At 39.2% G+C, this 20,908-nt stretch overlaps 1 long non-coding RNA gene across 1 annotated transcript in view; it reads left to right on the top strand.

The window, feature by feature from the left end:
• LOC141544733 (uncharacterized) overlaps nt 1–20,195 on the top strand; it is a 167,761-nt gene extending 147,566 nt beyond the window's left edge. The window contains exon 2 of the long non-coding RNA XR_012482771.1: nt 18,092–20,195. This is a non-coding gene — a long non-coding RNA (uncharacterized LOC141544733). The remainder of the gene's footprint in view (nt 1–18,091) is intronic.
• Nucleotides 20,196–20,908: the final 713 nt, after the last annotated feature.

Raw genomic sequence — 20,908 nt, 5'->3', positions numbered from 1 at the left:
TTTATCTTTTTTTTCTAAAATTTGATGCGTATTCTGAATTTTTAAAATTTTTACTATCATTATCTATGGTTAATAAAATGATTTTAGGACCCCCACTATTATAGTTCTGTATCTGTTTCTCCTTGTAATACATTTATTTGTTTGTTTTTGTTAAGTATTTTGAAGCTATATCATTTTGGTGGACCACTGAAATCAATTCACTGCCTATTATTTTTCAACAAAATGTAACTCCCCTCTTAATTTCTTTTAATAGAATTTATTCTTATTGTTGTCTTATCTAGAATCCTAATTTCGATCCCTGCTTTTTTGGGATGTTCAGTGGTTTACAATTTCTTTCTCTGGGTTCTTTTACTGAGGTATACAGGGTGAAGAGACTTGCCTAGGATCATATAGCTAGGAAGTGTCTGGGGTTGGATTGGAATTCAGGTCTTCCTGACTCCAGACCTGTAAATCCACCCACTGTGCCAATAGTTTATTTACCTTTATCAAATGCTCCATGTTATTAAAATCATGGGTCTGACTCCTTTCTCCCACAAAAAAAAATAATCAAAATGCTTTTCATGACTTTTGGAGAAGTTTTTTTTTTTTTTTCTCCTTTTGGGAACATGTTTTTGTTATGCTTGATATATGAATGATAGCTTTCCAAAACAAATAATTCTCTTCAAAGAATCTTGTCTTCCCTTGCTATTTGATCCAGAAACTTAAGCTTTCCAAAATAGTGGACATTTGTGTGAGCAGGAAAAATATTTTCTGGTGGCTCATATGAGGGCGTTCTCCGATGGAACAGCTCACTCTGTCATGACTTGGTTTATTTTCTTTGAGGCATTAAATGTTCAGAATGGCTAGAGACAAATTACAAGTCATTCCCCTAATCCTGCACTGCTTTAACTTCCATTTTAACCACTCATTTACTTTTGAATTGCTTTGGTCACTTAATATTAGGGAGTCCTCTGAAGTATCTCTCCATAATCATCCTTTTTGAAATGGGTTTGGGTCTCTTCCTGTGGCTTATGCTGGAGAGGGTCCTACCTGAAGCCATCCCCTTGAAATTAGAACATGAGTACTGCCTCAGAGGAGCTGATGCTCCCAGCCAAAGGGAGAAGGGGGCTCGGTTGAAAGCATTATGTTTTTTGTACATGTCTCCTAGGTGGATTTCTCATTTGCTTTGCCCATTTCCACATTACCTGCCACCAAAAAAAAAAAAAAAAAAAAAAAAAAGAGAGAGAGCTGAAGGAACTAGTCAAATACTATTCTAATGAGCATCTATTCAAGGGAGGGAGGTGATGGCCTGCAGAAGTGCAAAAGCCTCAGGTCCCTGAGAGGACAGGGCATATCCCATTCTTCTGCACTTCATTTTTTCTTCTGGGGGAAAATCCTTTTCAATAGTAAAAGAAAAAAAATTCAATCCTTCTTGGCTTCTTTGGAGGTAAACTGAGTTTTGAGGAGATAGCCTCAGTAGAACTTGGGGGAAAGTTAAATTATCAGCTATAATGCTCACGAGTAACACAACTGGAGGCTGGGGGAGTGGACAATTTGCTGCAACTATATTTAAAGTAAGGGTGGGCTTAAGGACACAGAACTGCTGTTACTGGGCTGCCTCGTTAAAGGCTTCAGGCTGTCCACTCTCTAATTGTCCACTCTAGAGACACATCAAAATTAGCACCAGGAGCATGAAGGGCAATCCTGGCTCAGCTTCTGCACTGCCTCTTTTTGTTCCAATCCTGTATCGATCTGGGCTGGGACTGACTCAGGCCAGCCCTTGGTAGTTTATCTTTATTACTGGTACCTAAGGAGACATTCATAAGTTGGCCAACTGTTATCAAAATAAGATTTACTTAATCACAGCAGAAAGATGTTAAACAAGGGTAGCATTGAGGACATTTCAAATGCACTGAGCTTTCTTGGCCAGAGTTGCCCAAAGTATTTTAGCTAAGATTCAGAAACTGCCTTGACTTAGGCCACCAGGAAGTACCCTTACAATCACGGTGTCAATAGATCTCAAGGATGTTTAGGAAATCTTAGGCTGACTCAAATTGGGAAAAGGGGTGAGAAGAATGTTCCTACCATTGGGTTCAAAAACAAGAAGTCAAGTGTATCTTGGCAAAACTTGTTTCTGAGCTCTTTTTATCTTCTCATTGTTGTGTCATCAAAAAGTCTCCAAGAAAGGTTGATATTCCCAATCAATGTCTGTACTTTGCATCGTTTTCCATCTTTCATAGTCAGGAGGTTGTGATTTCATGTAGCATCTTTCCAGTTCTATCCTGTCTTCTAACTTGATGTAAATTCTGACCTTTACCCTGAACGACTGATGAGCTGATTGATCTGCAAAGTTGATTTTGAGATGGCTCCCACATCAGTTGCCAGAAGTTTCTTTAACAAGGCAGAGATAATTTCATTTTTTTTGGTGATACTATTGTTTGCTTGTCATGTCTAACACCTTTACAAAGACATTTATGGGCATAGATAAAAATTGGCAGCAATGAGTATCTTAAAGGCAAAAGTGTCGGTTCTGAACTCAGAAAGACTCATCTTCCCGAGTCCAAATCTGGTTTCAGACACTTACTAACTGTGTGACTCTAGTCAAGTCACTTCACCTTTTTTGCCTCAGTGTCTCATCTGAAAGTAAACTGAAGAAGGAAATAGTAAACCACTCCAGTATCTTTGCCAAGAAAACCCCAAAAAGGGTCACAAAGAGTCATACACGGCTGAACCGACTGAACAGCAACATAGACAAAAATCACATAAGAATGATTCATTACTGTAAATTATTTGTATTCATTTCCTGGGTAATTCTAAATTCATCCACACCCTTGTAACAACAGTTTCCATTTCAATAATTTGTACTTTCTGGAAACAAAAGGCTTACTTTTATTTGAAGTTTTCTGTTGATGCTTAATAAAAATGAATTATGTTAACCATTTTACAATTACATAAATTTTATGGTATTGTCTGAGAACGATGGCGACATCAGAAGTAAGGATAGACATCAAATAAATTGTATTAAACTAAACCTAATATGATAGACTGCCTGAGGGTGAACTGTGATGACAGGGCCATTTTATGTAACCAGCAGACCTTTCTTGGGGTACCATTCCAGTAACCCCAAACTAGGGAATGTTAGGGTTATATTTGATTTTATATTTGAGAAAACAGACACCCAGAAAAGAGAGCATGATTTTTTCACCACCCCTCAGGCATTCTACATGATCCAACTGATGTAGAAGCTCAATCCATCAGTGCCTCTGCCTTTCAGCCAGCCTTAGTTTTGCCTATGTTTTTTCATAAAGATTCCCTAATTCTTTCATTGTTTCTTGAACCCATTTTTACTCTATGTTAAGTCCACTTCATTTTTTGGGGAAAAATGGCTAATTTTTTAAATTTAAAATTTAAAAGTTACATAAAATATACATTTATATTTATTTATTAAATTTATTTTTAAAGAATTTGTTAAATTCCTGGATAATGCATTTTATAACATGCCAAAGTAATATATTTTTGTTAGTAATATGGTATAGTCTATTTATAGGTATCACAAGTCTTACCATTGTCTTTGGGGGTCACCTGGCTATCACTATGATCCTTCTAAGAAAATGGGATATTATGGGGTTTTGTGGCAGCAAGAATCCTAGCATTTTTCAATTTAATTAAGCAACTAAGCAATTCATTAGGCATAAAAACTATCCCTTTTCTCAAGAAGTTTAAATTCTAATAGCAGATACAACATGGATAAATACTTGAAGACAATTTGGTGGAGGAAGAAGCAATTCAAATCAATGAACAGGTATTTATGAAGTACCTACTGTATGCCAGGACCCTTAATATGTTCCAGAAATACAAATATATAACTAAAAGAGTTCTTTTCCTCAAGAAATTTGCATTCCAACATGGTGACATAACGTACATACAAATAAGTAAAGACAAACCGGTTTCACAGAGGACACTAGAAATGTGGGATTCAGGAAAGGTCCTTAGAAGGAGGTTTCCTGAGATGGTTTTGAAAAGGCCCTCCCTACCCTAACCCTCTTAGCCTTGCCCATTTCATAGGTAACTGTTCAGAGCTAACAAGAGCATTGGGCTGACTTTATTTTCAAGAGTTAAGTATTTTGGTAAGGCATTTACTTTCATGCAAGAATCATTTGATTCCTAAAAAGAGTAAAAGTTGAATTATTGGGCTGACTTTATTTTCAAGAGTTAATTATTTTGGTAAACCATTTATTTCTATTCAAGAATTATTTGATTCCTAAAAAGAGTAAGAGTTTAATTAACTAAGTACTTAATAGTCTAAAAAAACTATTAAATTTTTTTTTAATTGTCAAATGAGGCTTGAGCAGTTTGGGGTGAAAAATGAACTATGGTATACATATAAAAACTTGACAGTATTTAAAGCCTGTTGGAAAATGTTTAATTTGTGTTTGAAAAATTTGATGGCAAAAAGAACAAAAATAATAATAGCTAACGTTTTTATAGAATTTCAGATACATCAGGTACTTCATAATGCTTAGCAAGCACTTCATAATGATTACTTCAATTCTCACAACTACCTGGGAGGTATGTGCTTTTACTGTCCCCATTTTACAGATGACACATCGAAGCAAAGAGAGGTTAAGTGACTTGCAGTCATTCAGAAGAAGGTTTGTGTTTGTGTTTAGAGGAGAAGGGTAGGAAGTAAGGAATCATATTTTCTGTTCATTGCTCGGGGCTGATGTTTCCAGGGTAGACCACAGAAGGGACTGAGCTTGGGTCTCACTGTTGTGGTCCCTCCTCAGCTTACACATGAAACCAAGTCCAGCCTGTATCAAAGACCAATCAGACCTCCAGCTGCCCTGGAAACCTCTTGGGTTGACATGGGATGAGCCTGATTAAAGAGGGTATCTCTGTGCAAACCCAATGAAAGACTCTTTAATCAAGGCTCATTCTCTTCTTCTCTGAATGTCATGAATTATAGTTTAGAACATGTGTATCTATCCAGAGCTGATGGGCCCTGGAGGAGCTTTGTCATCCTTAGGGGTGGGAAGGAAGGATGAGAATGGCAAGCTCATCTCTAAACAGAAAAAGAACTATCCAAGAAAATCGGGGACTACACACACAGAATCTGACTTAAGTCCCCCACTTTGGAGGTCTGCAGACTCTTAGATGTAAGATTCTTCTCCTTCTCCCCCCCCCCCCTTTTTAGGAGACTTGTTTACTCTGAGTTAGAGCAGATGAACCTGCCAAGCTATCAATGGGAAAGTCTTCTGGAATATCATCATACTCCACTCAGTTACCATGACAATAAAGAAACAGTAATGGTCCTCAGAGCTACAGTAGAAATCAGATCCAGGTAGTCTCTGGTGCAAGTGGAAAGGGAAACTCTTTTCATTGTGCTTTTCTATGAAATAACTAATAAAATGGGAATGGGCAAGATATTTTAAGCCGTTATAATAGTAGCAGACATTGAAAGAACAAGGTGCACTGGATTCGGGGACTTGGAGTCAGAATGACTAAATTTGAATCCCACTTTTGACACTCACTAGTTGTGACCTTAGACTAGTCACTTAACCTTTGTGTTTCTAAATGGTTGTTGACAAGCTTCTCCTCCATTAGGGCTCCATTAAGCTCCTTGAGAGTAAAAGACTATGAGGTGTGTGTGTGTGTGTGTGTGTGTGTGTGTGTGTGTGTGTGTGTGTGTTTTGGAATATTCTTAGCACTTAACACAGTGCCTGGCACATAGTAGATAGTTAATAAATGATTGTTGAATGGCTAATATGGAAACATGTTTTGTATGACTTTACAATTGATAAAATATTGCTTATCTCAAATGGATAGAGGAAGGGCTTAGGGGAAGGAGAGAATCTGGAACTCAGAATTTAAAATAAAATATAACTATTTTTAAAGTGCTTGATGAATTCATTTTATGAATCTCTATTTCCTCTCCTATAAAATGGATATATATATACATACATACACACACACACACACACACACACACACACACACACACACACACACACACACATATATATCCACAAAATCTGAATAAAGTATACTGGATTTGGAGGAAGAAGATGCCTGGGATTTGAAAATCCTGGCTCTGCTGGTCATTCAGTACCTGTGTGATCTTGAATCAGTCACCTCCCTGTTTAAATTTGTTTCCTTTCCTGGAACATAAAAAAGTGAAATTAAACCACCTGAAAGGTCCCTTTCAATTCTAAATCTAGGATCTTCAAATCCATTGAGAATAGAAGTGAGTCTCAGAAGATGGGTCATGTGCCTGAAAGGGTTCGTAAACTTAAAGTCTATGTAAGTAGTAGGCAGCATTTTTTAAATAGCAAAATGCTTTATAAACATGATTTCTTTGTAGCTCCTAAAAATCCTGTGTGCCAAATACTATTTTACAGAGAAGAAACTGAGTCTTAGCCTAAAAGCCCAATCCAATGTGACATCACTAATAGGCGTTGACATAATTACTGAAATACCTTCTCTTCCTCTACACTCTGTCCTCTAGCTTTTCAGAACATTGCTCCCTCCTCTTCAGTGGCAGGAAGACTTGAGTTAAACTATTCTGTTTTCCTTTTTGTCTTTTTATAAGCTTTTTTTTTTTCATGCTTCTTAGTCTCAGCTCTCTTTTCTCCTGCCCAACTATTAGTTGTATCTACACTATCCTACTTCCTAGTTCCTCTGCTCCGAGAACGAATACTTTTTTGCTTTTCTATTGGCCACCTCACGTGAGCAGTCCAGGGAGGGCCTGGAGGTGGGTTAGTTCCTAAGTCAAAGCTGAATATTGAAGAACAAGGATTCCCTGAAGACGCCAAAGATGTCAGAAGTTTGCTCTTGAATAGTCTAGATGGAAAAAAAGGAGAAGAGCCCAATGGTGTTGGATCCCCCATCAAGAAGCCCTCCCATATCTCGGGTTATGGCTGGCATCCAACTCCCCATTCATCACTGATCACCCCAGTCGGTGTTGATGAAAGGGACCCGAACTGAGTGCACTGGAGGGAACTTGAGGAAACCAGGTCTCTTGGAAGCTTAGCCTGTTTGACACTGGCAAAGGACGAAATCCCCTGTTAAAAAAAGATGTGACAGCTGTTTACACAAGCAGATTCCAGCCATTTTAATTATTGCTTTTGGCAGGGTACAAGGAGTTTAATCTTTTCTAAATCCCACTGTAATGTCTGCTAGCTGCAGGGCTCACTTACCCTGACAAAGATCTTCATCAACTCCCCATGTTGGGGGGGAGGCACTGTGGGCGATGATACTTGAGCTCTTTTCCCTGGTGGAAATGGTAAGATTGTTCTCATTTGCTAATTCAATTACAGACCAAAGCAATATGAGACCCATGCAAATCAAATTTCTTAAGCAGAGTGGTTTCTTATTCAAGGGACTTTGAATTTTTGTCATGAAAATTCTCATTCATATTTCCTGATGTAGGTCAGTGATTTCATCTTCCTTTCCCCACACAACCTTTTTAGATTTGGAGATACAAGAGCCAAGAGCATAATGTCAGCAAGGAAACCTCATCTAACCACAGAGAAAAGACCTGACATTGCCCGGTCCCACCCAGAAATGGCACCATCATCTCTGATGACTTTCTAAAGTCAGAGAAGTTAGCAAAAGTCACATCCTTTCCAAAGTTCTCAAACGGAAGACAAAGAGAAAATGCTTGACTTCTAAAAAGGAAGTTCTCTCCCCAGCTTGTTGCTCACATGTAATTAAACTGAACTTGTCTCCCTGTCCTTGAGAATCATCCCACTTAATGTCTGCGTCTCAGAAGAAGGATGCTTTTTTCATAGAAGACTGAAAACCTAAAGGAAAGAGACAGGAAAAAACCGGACTCAATTATACAATTTGCATTTTTAGAGACTTCTTTCGAAGACCTAAGTAAAAAATGAGCCTTAGATTAGATTAGCCTAATATTTATTTAAAGGCAGAAAACCAGAACTTTCTTATTTTCCAAACAGTTAAATACTTGCCCAAAGCTCAGCTGAATGTCTTCCCCTACCCCCAATTATTGCTGTGTTCCTGTGTGTGTCACCTGGGCACACATACATCTCTGTGGCTCAATGAATCTTGCTCGGTTTTAGATCTCAGGATCACTGGGATGACAAAAAAATAAATCCTTGGAGGGAAAGAACTCTTTTTATTTAAAGGAGGAGTAGGAATGATAGTTGGATGAGGATGAGGAGGCTTTAGAAGAAGAGGAAGAGAAACAGTGGTGGAATAGCGTTTATACAGCATGTTAAAATTTACAAAATGTTTTACAAATACTATCCCGGGGGCAGCTAGGGGGCGCTGTGGATAGAGCACCAGTCTTGAATTCAGGAGACCCGAGTTCAAATCTGGTCTCAGACACTTAACACTTCCTAGCTGTGTGACCCTGGGCAAGTCACTTTACCCCAGCCTCAGGGGGGGAAAAATACTATCCCATTTGATCTTCACAAGGATGCTGTGGGCTATTATTATACCCATTTTTACAAATGAAAGATTGAGGCTGATGCTATTTCTTTACAACCTGAAGGGGCAACTCTTCCTTACATCAGAATTATTTCTCCCGAACCTTCCAAATTTCATTCTTGAGGACTTTTCCTCATGCTGGGACTGACTTCCCTGGGAGAATTTGAGAGCTGATATTCTGTATAGGGATGGCACCAAAGAACACTCAAAGGATTTCAAAGGAAAATCCAGGATAAGTTGGAACCGTTGGTCACTTTCTAGGAGTGGGAGGAGGGAGGCACTACAGCCCATCAGATTTCCAGCTCTGGGCTCCTGGATCTGCAGGAACTTTGCTGGCCTGCTTTGTGACAGGGATGGGCTCCAGATGCCAGCTATGGCACCACTCAGCTGATGTGACTGGTTCAGCTGGTGTTGATTAAATAGCTCCTACACACATGGTACCAAGCTAGGAGCCAGGGACATAAGGATAGATTACATCATTCTTGTCCTCCGAGAGTTAACAGTCCGGGGGTGACAGGGGAACATGGGCTCACGGATGACAGGTTTGGAAATTAGGACTTGACAAGTGAACGGGAGTGAGAAGCAGGAAACTAAGTCAGATCAGAGAAGGGAACAGTTAACTTTCATCGAGAAGGATCCCCGGAGACTTCTCAGAGGAGGTGACATCTGAATAAATAACCGAAAGATGGAATCACATCATCATGAAACGATTGTGGTGGGGGAAAGGAGATTTTGGCCATGGTACAGAGGTAGCCACAGTGACAGGATTGTCTTTTCCCCTTAAGGTTTACATCTCCCAGATTTCCCTTCTTCTGCCCAAAGTATCATCAGCCTTCCAGTCTCGCAGATCTGTAACAATGGCATTCGTGTTGATTTCCTATATAGCCAATCAAATGGCAAACCTTGTCATTTCTACCTTCACAACAGGTCTCACGTTTGTTTCCATCTCAATTCACAGAACTACCAGCTTATTTCAAGTCTTCATCATCTTGGGTATAGATGGATGGAATGGCCTCCTTTTTGTGGTCTTGCTCCACATTATCCTCTATTTTGCTTCAAAGTTAAGTGTAGATCTGATCATGTCCTTTCCTATTCAACCAACCCAAGTGTCTTCTTATTGGCTCTCGGATAGAAAACACCTTCTTTGATTTAGCTTTCAAGCCCTCACAAGCTGGCCACAGATTTCTTTCCGTATCCTCTGACCCCTACTTGCTCTGTGATCCTGGCAAAGCAGAGCTCTGTTCCTCCCAAAGGACCTTTCAGCTCTGCTTCTATCCCCTGGTACTGGTCATCCCCTCTATCTCAGATGAATTCCCTCCTTATCTTTGTTCCTCCCTTCCTTTGACGCAATTCGAGCATCATTTTCTGCATAAAGCCTTTCCAAGGCTGCTGTCCTCCCTTCCAAACCACCTTCTAGAGAACAACTTTCTTGATATTTGGATCTTTTCATTTTAGATTTATACTGTTGTTGTGGTCTTCCGTTAGAGTTCAGCTCTTGAGTAAGCAGTTGTTCCATTCTTTATATATATATATATATATATATATATATATATATATATATATATATATATATATATCCCTAGAACTTAGTTCAGTTCCTACTACAATTGTAGGTCTTAGTAAATAATTATTGATTAATTAATTGATTAGGAAATTTGGTGGATAACAGGTAATCTGGATTGTGAAGAGTTCAAAATAAGTCAGAAAAGATAGATTGAAGCCAGGAAGTAAAGAGCTTGGAATTCTGGGATAAAGCAGTGAGGCCTTTCCTTTTATAATAGGGAGTCAGTGAAGATTTTTGAGCAGAAAGTGGTACAGTCAGAACTCTGCATTAGCTCGGGTTCTCTGATAGTACAGCCTGAGTTGGGTTGTATCTGAGAGGGAGGTAGAGAGCATACTCTTGGATCTGCAGCCCAAACTGGATGGATTTCTAGTTATCAATGGCTCCACTAAGAGAACAACAGCAAGAAAGGAGAGAAGGAATGGTTATTTGAGGGGCAGCGTGGATTTTCAGGATTAAAAGATAAGAGGCATTAAGGGAGACAAGAGGACAAGAATCAATCTATTTTGTGAAAAATCATCATAGTAATCTTATGTTTATGGAGACATTTTTAAAAACTTATTTTAAGTTTTTCTTTTGTTTTTGGCTGAAATTTTCAGATTGTTTTGACATCCTGGAAACAATTTGAGACTGAGCCAAGTAAAAGAATAGAAAATGTGCTGGGAATAATTGTCTTTACAATTTAAATTTGAATCTCAATTCTCCTAGGTTCTACTCTCTCTGTCTCCTCTCCTCAATTACTTTTCCACTTTCATTTTTTATCTGTGAATAACAAATGTTCTATATGTTTAAGACTCTTGATGATTTTTTTTTCCCCAAACATTATACCAACAGACCCGCTTTGCTGCCCTAGTTAATTTATGAATGTCATAAGATAGTATGGCCAGCCAGGGGGGAAAAGTATTTTAACCACAAGACATTTTTAGATGGAAATAAGATTAGATCAGTGGGCAAATGCCTCTGAAATCCCATTTGATAATTGCAGATGGCTTGGCATCCTTTACAGGAAAGCTGAATTGTTGGGTTGTCTTCACTTACTTAGAAATAAAGAAAGTTTTGCATTATTCATAATGGCTCAGTTTCTCCTTTCCTATTTAAGATATGGAGCTGATCCAAGAATTCTCCATCAGAGGGTGAATCGTGCTTGGAGCAGCTTTTCAAAGTGAACTTTAAAAGACACATACATGTGTAGCTGTGAGCATTAAGAAGATCCACACTATTATCTTCTTGAGCAAGACGTCAGTCCTCTGGAGAATTAAAATTGCCAGTGGCCCAATGGGCAATGGAGAAACACACGGTCAGTGAAGGGGCTACGATGCATTTCCAATGATGTTTGAGCACATGACATGAAATCAAACCTATCATCAAGGGTGTGTTTAATTAGAAAAAGATCCTAAGGCCCTAATGTACTGAGAGCTGTACCTGTAGGAATACCCTTGAAATGTTGGGCTAGTCTTTTATGGGGGATGCTTAAAAGGAATTCCTTAATCTAGGAAAAGTAAAGTGTGTGATGTAATGGGAAGAACACCATATTTATAAGTCTGGAGATTTGGTCTGGAACCATGTAACTCTGTTATGTCTTAGCTGCTTGCTCTTAGGAGAGAGAATCTGTTTCTCCAAGCCTCAGTTTCCTATATCTGTAAAATCAAGATCTAGGTCAGATGATTGAAGAAAAACAGACTTTGAGAGTTGGGAGAGATCTCAGCAGGCACAGTGGTCTTCCAGTCTCTGACTACCAAGGAAGGAGATCCCAGAATCTCAGTCCTCTGGGGCCAACACAACCGTGATCCCTTTTCCCTGTGGCAGCCCTTCAGATACCTAAAGACAGTTGTTATTTCCCCACTGAATCTTCTCTTCTCCCCAAGAAACTTCCATCACTCTTTCAACAAGTCCTCATAGTTCATGGGCGGAAGGCCCCTGCCCATTCCGGTTAGCCTCCTCGGATCCTGCAGATTTCTTCCAACCATAACACTCCGTGATTCAGTATGGCCTTGAGCAGATCACTGAGCTTGCCAGGGGCCTTGCATTTTCATTTGTGAATATCACTAATAACATCTATATTTCCTGCCTCGTATGATAATTGCAAAACAAGCCTTTTGCCAACCTTAAAAAAACATGAAAAGTGGAGGTGGGCGTGAATATGGCGTAGAAAGGAGGGAGAGAAGGGATGGACTTTAAATACCCAAAGCAAGATTTGTCATTGGAAGCCCTGGGATCTGGTCCTTCCTAACCGTGTGATGCTAGACAAGCCGCTTCTGCCTCATATATGCAAAGGAACCCACAATGCTCTAGGTTTTGTCCCTGTGTCTTTGTCATGCTTGGGATGCTCCTCCTTCTTCCACTTGGAATTCCTGGTACACTTCAACCCTCAACTCAAGGGCCCAGTTCTTCTTGAAGCCTTTCTAGTACCTCCCCCGTTTCTGCAGTTTCTGGCTCCCGATTTCTAGGTTCATTTGTGACTTTGTAGCTCTGGGATCCAACGTAGTTCTTGACACATTGTAGGTACCTCATAAATGCCTGCAGTTTGATTGATTGACTTTAAACCATGTGAACCTAAACAAAAAATTTCCCCCGGAATTTATACTAATGAGGCCCTGCAATAAAGAGGAAGCCATCACTTCCTGAGGTCCCCCATTTCCCTTCTGAATGGTTTGAATTGTGACTTCACTTTGACATTCATTCTAAATTTGTCTCAGGGCTACTTCTACCTACTGCTCCTGCTTCTGCCATCTAGGGTCAAATAGAAAAACTCAGATCTCCTTCTCAATGGCAGGCTTTGATGTTTGAAGTCAGCTTTAATGTTCCTCAACCTTCCCCTTCCCTACGATTGCTCTTCAGTGGCCGTGAAAGGATGACCCTCCTGTATCCTGACTGCCTTCCGTTGGACTCCCTCGGTGTGCTGCTCACCAGGGGCTCCTCAGGACTGCACACACTACTTGAGATGCTCTTTGGCCAATGCCCAGTCCATGGAGATGCTTACCTGTTTATTCTTACAGGTTGGAGCTCCCTAGGGAACTCTTCCCTACCCATTCGTGGCAGGTGCTGGAGATTCAAAATATTTCCCAGGGGACTGAACAGTGAAACCCTGCAGAGTGAACTGTCTTCTAGGACCAAGAGCCTCCCTTCAGATCCCCCAGGGGAACTTGAAAAATGGGCATTTCTTTCCACACTCTGGCTCTACTTCTTAAAAGTCCACCCCACGTACGGAGTTGTTTGCCCTGGTCATTATTGATTAATTTCAGGCACACCACCTGTTCCATAATTGGCAAATGTGTTTGGGCAGAGAGTTGGTCTGAGTAACAAATCAGTGCTGACAGAGGCAGCAGATCTCTGTTCTGAGTCCAAGATCACAGTCAGGATGAATCCATCAACATAACCTTAAGTGCATTTAAAGTCAACAGAGTTTGGCTCGGATCTGGATCTGCTTGGCCATACTTCAATATCCTCAAATTACTTTTGGTTGTGATGACACAAGGGCTAACTCTCAGAGCACCCCCAAAGTTTGGGGCCTGTAGAAGCTTTTAAGGTTAATGAAGTGCTTTTTCCACTAGAGGTAGGCAGGACACATTGTATTGTACCTATTTTATAGATGTAGAAAGAGAGATTTTGAGTAGTTACCTTCTCATTCCTCCTGAACTTTTCCCTTTAGGATTTTAATACATTAGCGAGAGCCAGCCACATCCAGAAAGTATTATGGGGACTGAATGTCACCACATAGTATTTTCACATTTGCTTGTTTGTTTTTTTATTTTCTCTCTCATTTTTCCTTTTTCGATCTGATTTTTCTTGTGCAGCATGAGAAATGTGGAAATATCTTTAGAAGAATTGCCCATGTTTAACCTACATTGGATTACGTGTTGTGTGGGGAGGAGTTATAGGGGAAGGGAGAGAGAAAAATATGAAACACAAGGTTTTGCAAGGGTGAATGAAGAAGAAATGAGAAGTCATTTGACCTGCCTAATGTACACCAACAGCAGATAGATACTTGAGGTAGAATTCAGACTTTGGGTTTCCTGACAAAAAGTATACCATTTTATCCATTGCTCCAGGATGCTTCTCACACAAAATGACAGAATGCTCATGGAAGTCACCCAACGGTCAGCTAGTGCAACCCCTTCATTTTAGAGATGCAGAAACTGATGTCCAGAGAGGACCAGTGATCTACATGACTAAGTCACAGAGCTGTAACTAAGTGGTCAACCAGTTCTAGAATCCAGCTTTCCCGACACCTATCAAATGCCTTTTCCATCCAACCTAACACTGTTCCTAAGCCTAGAAGAGAAAATTAAAAATAGTTCCAGAAGGAAAAAAAATGACCATATATAAGTTTGCTTTTTTCCCTAAGAAAATGATAATGATGATGACGATGATGATGATGATGATGATGATCCTCCAGTCTGATTGTCTTCCCTAACTCTGAATTTGGCTGAGGCTCCCAGCTTATATGCTCTCTAATAATTATGTTATCATAGGTGTGAATCTTATAGAACTATATTAAGTACTAAGTACATGTATTGAACTAGAGAATTATTGATCATCATGCTAAACTAGATAACCATTGTCTTTATCAATTACACTGACTTAACACCTTGTAAGAATCCTGGTTTCAAATTCAGAGTACTGGCCCATAACACTTTCCTCTGCATTTCTTCAAAGTCTTCCTCAGGAGGGCATCCTAGGTCATCCCAGTTTATGCCATTTTTTCTTCTGATTGTCTCTAGCCAATGCCGTGTCTGGTGACTTCCCAATTTTTACTGTGTCTTGGTGACACAGTAGTGATAGTAGGTCAGTAGGAAATCTTCCTATTATCCATCCCTCTTCTCACAAAAATTGTGTCCCTGGATTTTCCACTATTCACACCCAATTTGTTATCAAACCATTCTTCCACATTGGAATTATCTTCTTTGATTTCAAATGCCTGATGGATTAGATGTTCATCTGCATTCGACATGGAAGCATTTTGCAGAAAAGGACTGCTCAAACATGGACATATTTCCCCATCCTCATTTTTATTTTCTCAGAAGGCAGTCACTGATTCTACTTTTTATCAGATTTTCCAACTCTGCTTTGCTTTGCTTTCTTTTTTCTTTTTTTTTTTTTTTGGCTGTATTTTGAGGCCCACTGTCCATCGGCTTTTCACTTTTTCAGATAGTCTGACTGTGAACCTTTCTGGCAGGAATGTAGGGTATGGGTCAGCTTCCTGAAAGAACAGTCTTACTTGGCCAGCCTGTCATTGACTTGGGGAAGGACTCCCTAGCTTTAGGAAGGAAGACATTTTTCAAAATGCAGAAACATGAGAAAGGGCAGGATTCCAAAGCAATGGAAAGAAGATTTGGGCTTGGTTTACATTTTGCCACCTGGGTGACATATAGACTGACACTGGTCTCATAGTCTTCAGTGACCTGAAGCTCTGTGTGATTTCTGAAGGAAGGAAATGCTCAGCCCAGTGGATCCAGAATAAGCCGACCTTGAAATGACATTGAAACGGATATTCTCCCTCTCCCCCCCTTTTTTTTTTCAGTAAACAGCAGAGGGTTTGTGAAAAAGAGGAAGTTAATGGGGAAGGTTGAGCATCACTCTTGTATATCTTGCAAATGACGCATGTGAAAATGTAGCCAATGGGAAGAATAGACAGTGAATTTTGGAGCCAGAAAGGACCTTATTGGTCATCTACCATAATCTTGTTGTGAATATATCTGTATATGTATGTGTGTGTATATATATATATATATATATATATATATATATGCATGTACGTGTATGTATACAAGATATGTAAATATACATGTATAGACAGATTGTGCAAATCTCCATGTAGGTTTATACACATTTATACAAAACAAGTCTACATGTATATATGCAAATATACAAGTATATTGCATAGATGCATGTGTGCAAATTTTACAGTCTATGCATATGTGTATACATGTCTGCCTCTCTATATGGACATATGCATTATATTGTGCATATAAATATTTGTCTCTACATGCATGTAAATTTATATGTTCCCTTCCTCCCATCTTGCCAACCATCCCTTATAACAAAAAATAAAAAATAAAAAAGGTTAAGCAAAACCAATTGTGCAAAACTATCCAATATATCACCACAGAATGTTCTCTACTCAAAGTTCTTCAAGTCTGGGAAGAAAAGAGGAAGTTATATTTTCTCAACACTTTAAGCCAAACTTCTTTGGCCAGCATCCTTATCAACTTATCAATCAATCAAAAAGGATTTTGTTAGAATTCTTACAAGGTGCTAAGTCAGTGGAATTGGTAGAGACAATGGTTGTTTAGCAGAGGGCTTAACAGTTCTCTAGATGTACTTAGTCCTTACTACAGTTCCACAAGATTCACACCTTTAAGAAAGCATAGGAGAAGCTAGGAGCTTCAACCAGGATGCACTTCGGGAGATTCACAAGGATTCAGTCCAGGACATTCAGAAGTGCTAGAGGCTGAAGCTGGCAGAAACAAAGGACTAGCGGCAAGAGCTCTCGGAACCAAGGAGAGAGAGAGGCCTCTAAGAAAGCTAACCCGGCCCAAGGAAGGAGACAATACTTGGAAAGAGAAAATAAAGGATCTGGACTTTAACTTCTGGCTGCATTTGAGGTGATTATTGAACTGTACTGAAACTAAGAAGCCCCCCAAGAAATCTGCTCCCAGAGAACTTTATATTTTAGAGAAGAGAACATTAAAGGATTTATTAAAGGATTACATATATAGATATATATATGTGTATATAGAGAGATAGATAGATAGATATAGATATAGATTTAGAGATACAAATAGGTATCTTTGTAAGTATCCATGTATATGTAACCCATTGGCAATGAAATTCTCTCTTTAGTGCAGATAAATGATTGTTAGGAGTGAGAAAGCTCTATTCTTTTTTAGTCTTATTCAAGTTCTCTTCAAGCATCAAGTCCATTTGGGCACCTATGGCTTCCAGGTTCAAGATGGAAAATGGAAACAGTTAATCCCAGTGGCTAAAGTTGCTAAAGGAAAGACTCTGGAAAGATAGGAGACAAGTCAATGATCTCTATCACATCCCTATTCTCATTTTGCTACTGAGAAGAGACTTTGGAGGTTAACAGTAGCCGATGGACACTGGCTTGTATTCTCCTATTTATGCCTTCTCTGATTTCTGTTTTGCTACCAAGTTGGGTAGATGGATTGTCTTTGAAAAATGCTACATGTGTGTACATTATGAAACTGGTAACGTGTGGAAAGGTGGTCAAAGCCTTGGATAAAAAACTTAGGAGTCCTACTTCCTCCAATAAGGAGGGTGGCCCAAAGTTCAATTAAACCTGATCATATCCCCTAGACTATCAGTTTTTAAGGGAGTAGGTAATCCACACTGGTGAACTTTGGAGCAGGGGCTATAGATGCATTGATAGTTACATAGACACCTATCTATAAATCTAAATCTATGCAGGTATATACACATGCATTCATACATGTGTGTATATATCCTTGTTTACATATATATGTACATATATGTATATATATATTTATATCAATAGATAGATGGATATGTATATATACACACACATCCATGTATATATAGATATAGATATATGTGTAATTATATGTATATATATATATATATATCCATGAATCTAGATATGGATATAGATATAGATATAGATATAGATATAGATATAGATATAGATATAGATATAGATATGGATATAGATATAGATATAGATATAGATATAGATATAGATATAGATATAGATATAGATATAGATATAGATATAGATGTGTGTGTATATCCTAACTGGGCAAAGAAAAGTGTGTTCCTAAAATTCTGCCTACAGTCAGAGCTCTCCTCCAGCACAGTGTGTGGGTCTGCAGTGTGCTGCAGTCCCTTTTTTATTTTTTCTGGTTTTCTTCCTCAATGCATTTTTAAAATTTTCTTATTTTTTATTAATTTTTATAATTATAAAATTTTCTTTGACAGTACACATGCATAGGTAATTTTTTTTACAACATTATCCCTTGTACTCCCTTCTGTTCCGAGTTTTTCCCCTCCTTCCTTCCACCCCCTCCCCTAGATGGCAGGCATTCCCATACATATTAAATATCTTATAGTATATCCTAGGTACAATATATATGTGCAGAACCAAATTTTGTTATTGTTGTTGCAAAGGAAGGATTGTATTCGGAAGGTAAAAATAATCTGGGAAGAGAAACAAAACAAAACAAAACAAAAACAATGCTCACAGTTTCCACTCATTTCCCAGTGTTCCTTTTCTGGATGTAGCTGATTCTGTCCATCCTTTTAAGTGTCCATGTTCAGGACTGGTGGCAGGGAGTCATTCAATGACAATGCTACAACAGGAAGCATATGAAGAGCTTGTGTCTGAGGCGGGCTCCATAGTTGATCAGAGGTATCTCTTTTGGGGCTGATTATCTGACTGGGACCTCCCCTGCTGTCAGGTTTCTGTGTGTTTCCTGGATCCGAGTGTGCCTTAGCCTTACTCGTGACTTAGACTTCAGTCTCCCTAACCCTCCACTCGCCCCCATGGCCTGCTCTGATGGGACGGATAACTTCCTCTCTCGTAGCCAACGGAGGCCCCATATGGCCTGATGTCTCCAGTTAATTACAGGCCCAGATGGAAGACTCTGGGACATAACCTTTGCTTTTGGGACCATTCCTAGTCATGTCAAACAAGGGTTGAGAAACTTGACCCAAAATGTTCTGCTTACACAGGGGAAAGGAAAGCCTCCTCAAGTCCTTTCCCAGCTTAGGAAATGAAACTGAGAAAACTAACAGATTTAGAAGGCACCTTAGTGACTATTCACCCCAACTTCCTAACGTCACAGAGACAGAAAGTCTCAGGTCACTGGGGGTTGTGTCTAGCTAAGGACTTCAAAGGAGCAGAGTCGATCCCAGATCCTTTTGCAGCAGATGCAACATTCTTTTCATTCTACCACACTGCATCTAGAACAGAGTGGCGCCACGTCCTAACTTCCTAACTTGGTTATACCCTCATGATGTCCTTCGAGGATAATTGGGGTTGTACTTGTTTATGACGATGAAAAATTTCTATTTGATTTTTGAGTCATTCTGTTTTAATAAACAATTTTGGAACTCGTCTAATACTTCTGAGGCTTTCTGTTTTTTCATAAATCATATACATCTGGCACCGAAACACTGCCAGTTTCCAGGGTTGGAGGCCTTTATGTTTGCCAGACATATGGGAGTTGGAAAGAGAAGAGGGCATTTGGGGTTAAGTTGTTCTTGCTTGATTTTGTGTTATGTTTGCTAAAAATACAGGAGTTTGAGGTTGGAGTTCAAGTTGGATTCTCCTGAATTATAAATTATAATTTGCTACAAACTGCATACCTGCTCCATCTCTTTCAGGAGGATGGGATCACAGAATAACAGAATCTAAGAAGCTGGAGAGATTTCAAAGGGCAGTTAGTCCAGGATTCCCTCTCCATCATCCCCCGTTAATGGTCATTCAGCCTTCCCTTACGGATCTGTGATGATGGGGTACCCCCACTCTTGGAGGCAGCCCATCCCACGTTTTGGTGGCTCGCATTGTTAGAAAGTCTTTTTCTGGCATTAATCCAAAACTGATTGCTTTGTAATTTCTACCCACTTTTTCTTCTTCCATCAATAACGAAGTTAAGCAATCCACATGGCAATATTTCAAGCACTTCTGATCAAAGGATTTTTAGATGTGAAGCAGGAAAGGACTTTGGAAGCCATTTAGTCCAAAGTCAACCTTAAGACAATGTCTTCAGAGGTCAGAGTTTACGATGTTCACCCTATACACTCTTGGCTGAAATACTCAAGAAAGGAATTGAATTGCAAAATAATTAATTGTGATCCTGTCAAGATTGTGACAAAAATAGAAACATGTGTCCCTTCAAAATAAATGTGATGAAAACTCTCACATTCTCATGTCAATGTTGAGGAAGAAAATTGTTTGACCAAAGATACTTGAGGAAGGACAGAATCATGATATTAAAATTAATGGAATCACAAAGTCAGTGCGCCATAACAAATAGAGGACCAGCCTTTTAGTCAGAAAGATATGTATTTGAGACAAATTGCTAACACATATCCACCACAATAGCTGACTCTTGATATATTTCCTTGTGATCTAAACAAGGTCATTCCACAATTTGCCTTGTATTTCATCATGATTGATTGCGACTCACTTCTGATTGGTGTTGATTTTAATAAGCTCATTAGCTTCCAGAAACAGGATTCCCAGAGAATGAGGGGTTTGTGCTCAACACAAATTAAAGCATTACCCCAAATCAGGCAAATGGTTCCATTCTTGAATACAAGAAAAGCAGTGATTCATTCAATATATCACTTAAGAGATTCTGGTTGGAGAATATAAATGTGTTTGGAAAGCATCATCCTGGAGAGTCCATCAGATGTTGAAAATAAAGATGTTACTTTAGCCCCACTGGCAGGGGAAAACAAACCTCAAATGACCAAAAAAAAGAACAAACAAAAATGTTGGGAGAGATAGTTACATTCATTTTTTTCCTTATTCTTCCTATTAAAGTAGACCTGTTTTTTGTTGGCCTATGACCTCTTCCTGAGCCAAGTTCTGGGAATTCAGTGATGGCTCTTTGAAAGTTTGTTTGTTAACTCTCATTCTGAATTTACTCTAAGCATACTCATCCCAAAGGCCTCTGGGTACACAGAAAAAAACCCCAAAACAAAACATAGTCCTAGAAGATCTTTAGCCAAGGAGTCCATCTTTCCACCCCTGGAGAGTTTTCCTGCCAATCAAAGCAAGAACATGGCAGTAATTGTACTCAAGGATGACCCCAGTCTTTGTCACTTAAGGGAAATAAAGGGAGTTTCCAAGATCTAGAGCCTTTTTTGGAAGGTAGCCCACCTCTGTCTCATGCATCTGAATCCTAGGATAATGAAGCAACCTTACTC

The sequence above is a fragment of the Sminthopsis crassicaudata genome, chromosome 5 (genome assembly GCF_048593235.1).
Source record: "Sminthopsis crassicaudata isolate SCR6 chromosome 5, ASM4859323v1, whole genome shotgun sequence".
Taxonomy (NCBI): Eukaryota; Metazoa; Chordata; class Mammalia; order Dasyuromorphia; family Dasyuridae; genus Sminthopsis; species Sminthopsis crassicaudata.
The sequence above is the reverse complement of the archived record's forward strand: the minus strand, read 5'-3'. Positions and strand labels throughout refer to the sequence as shown.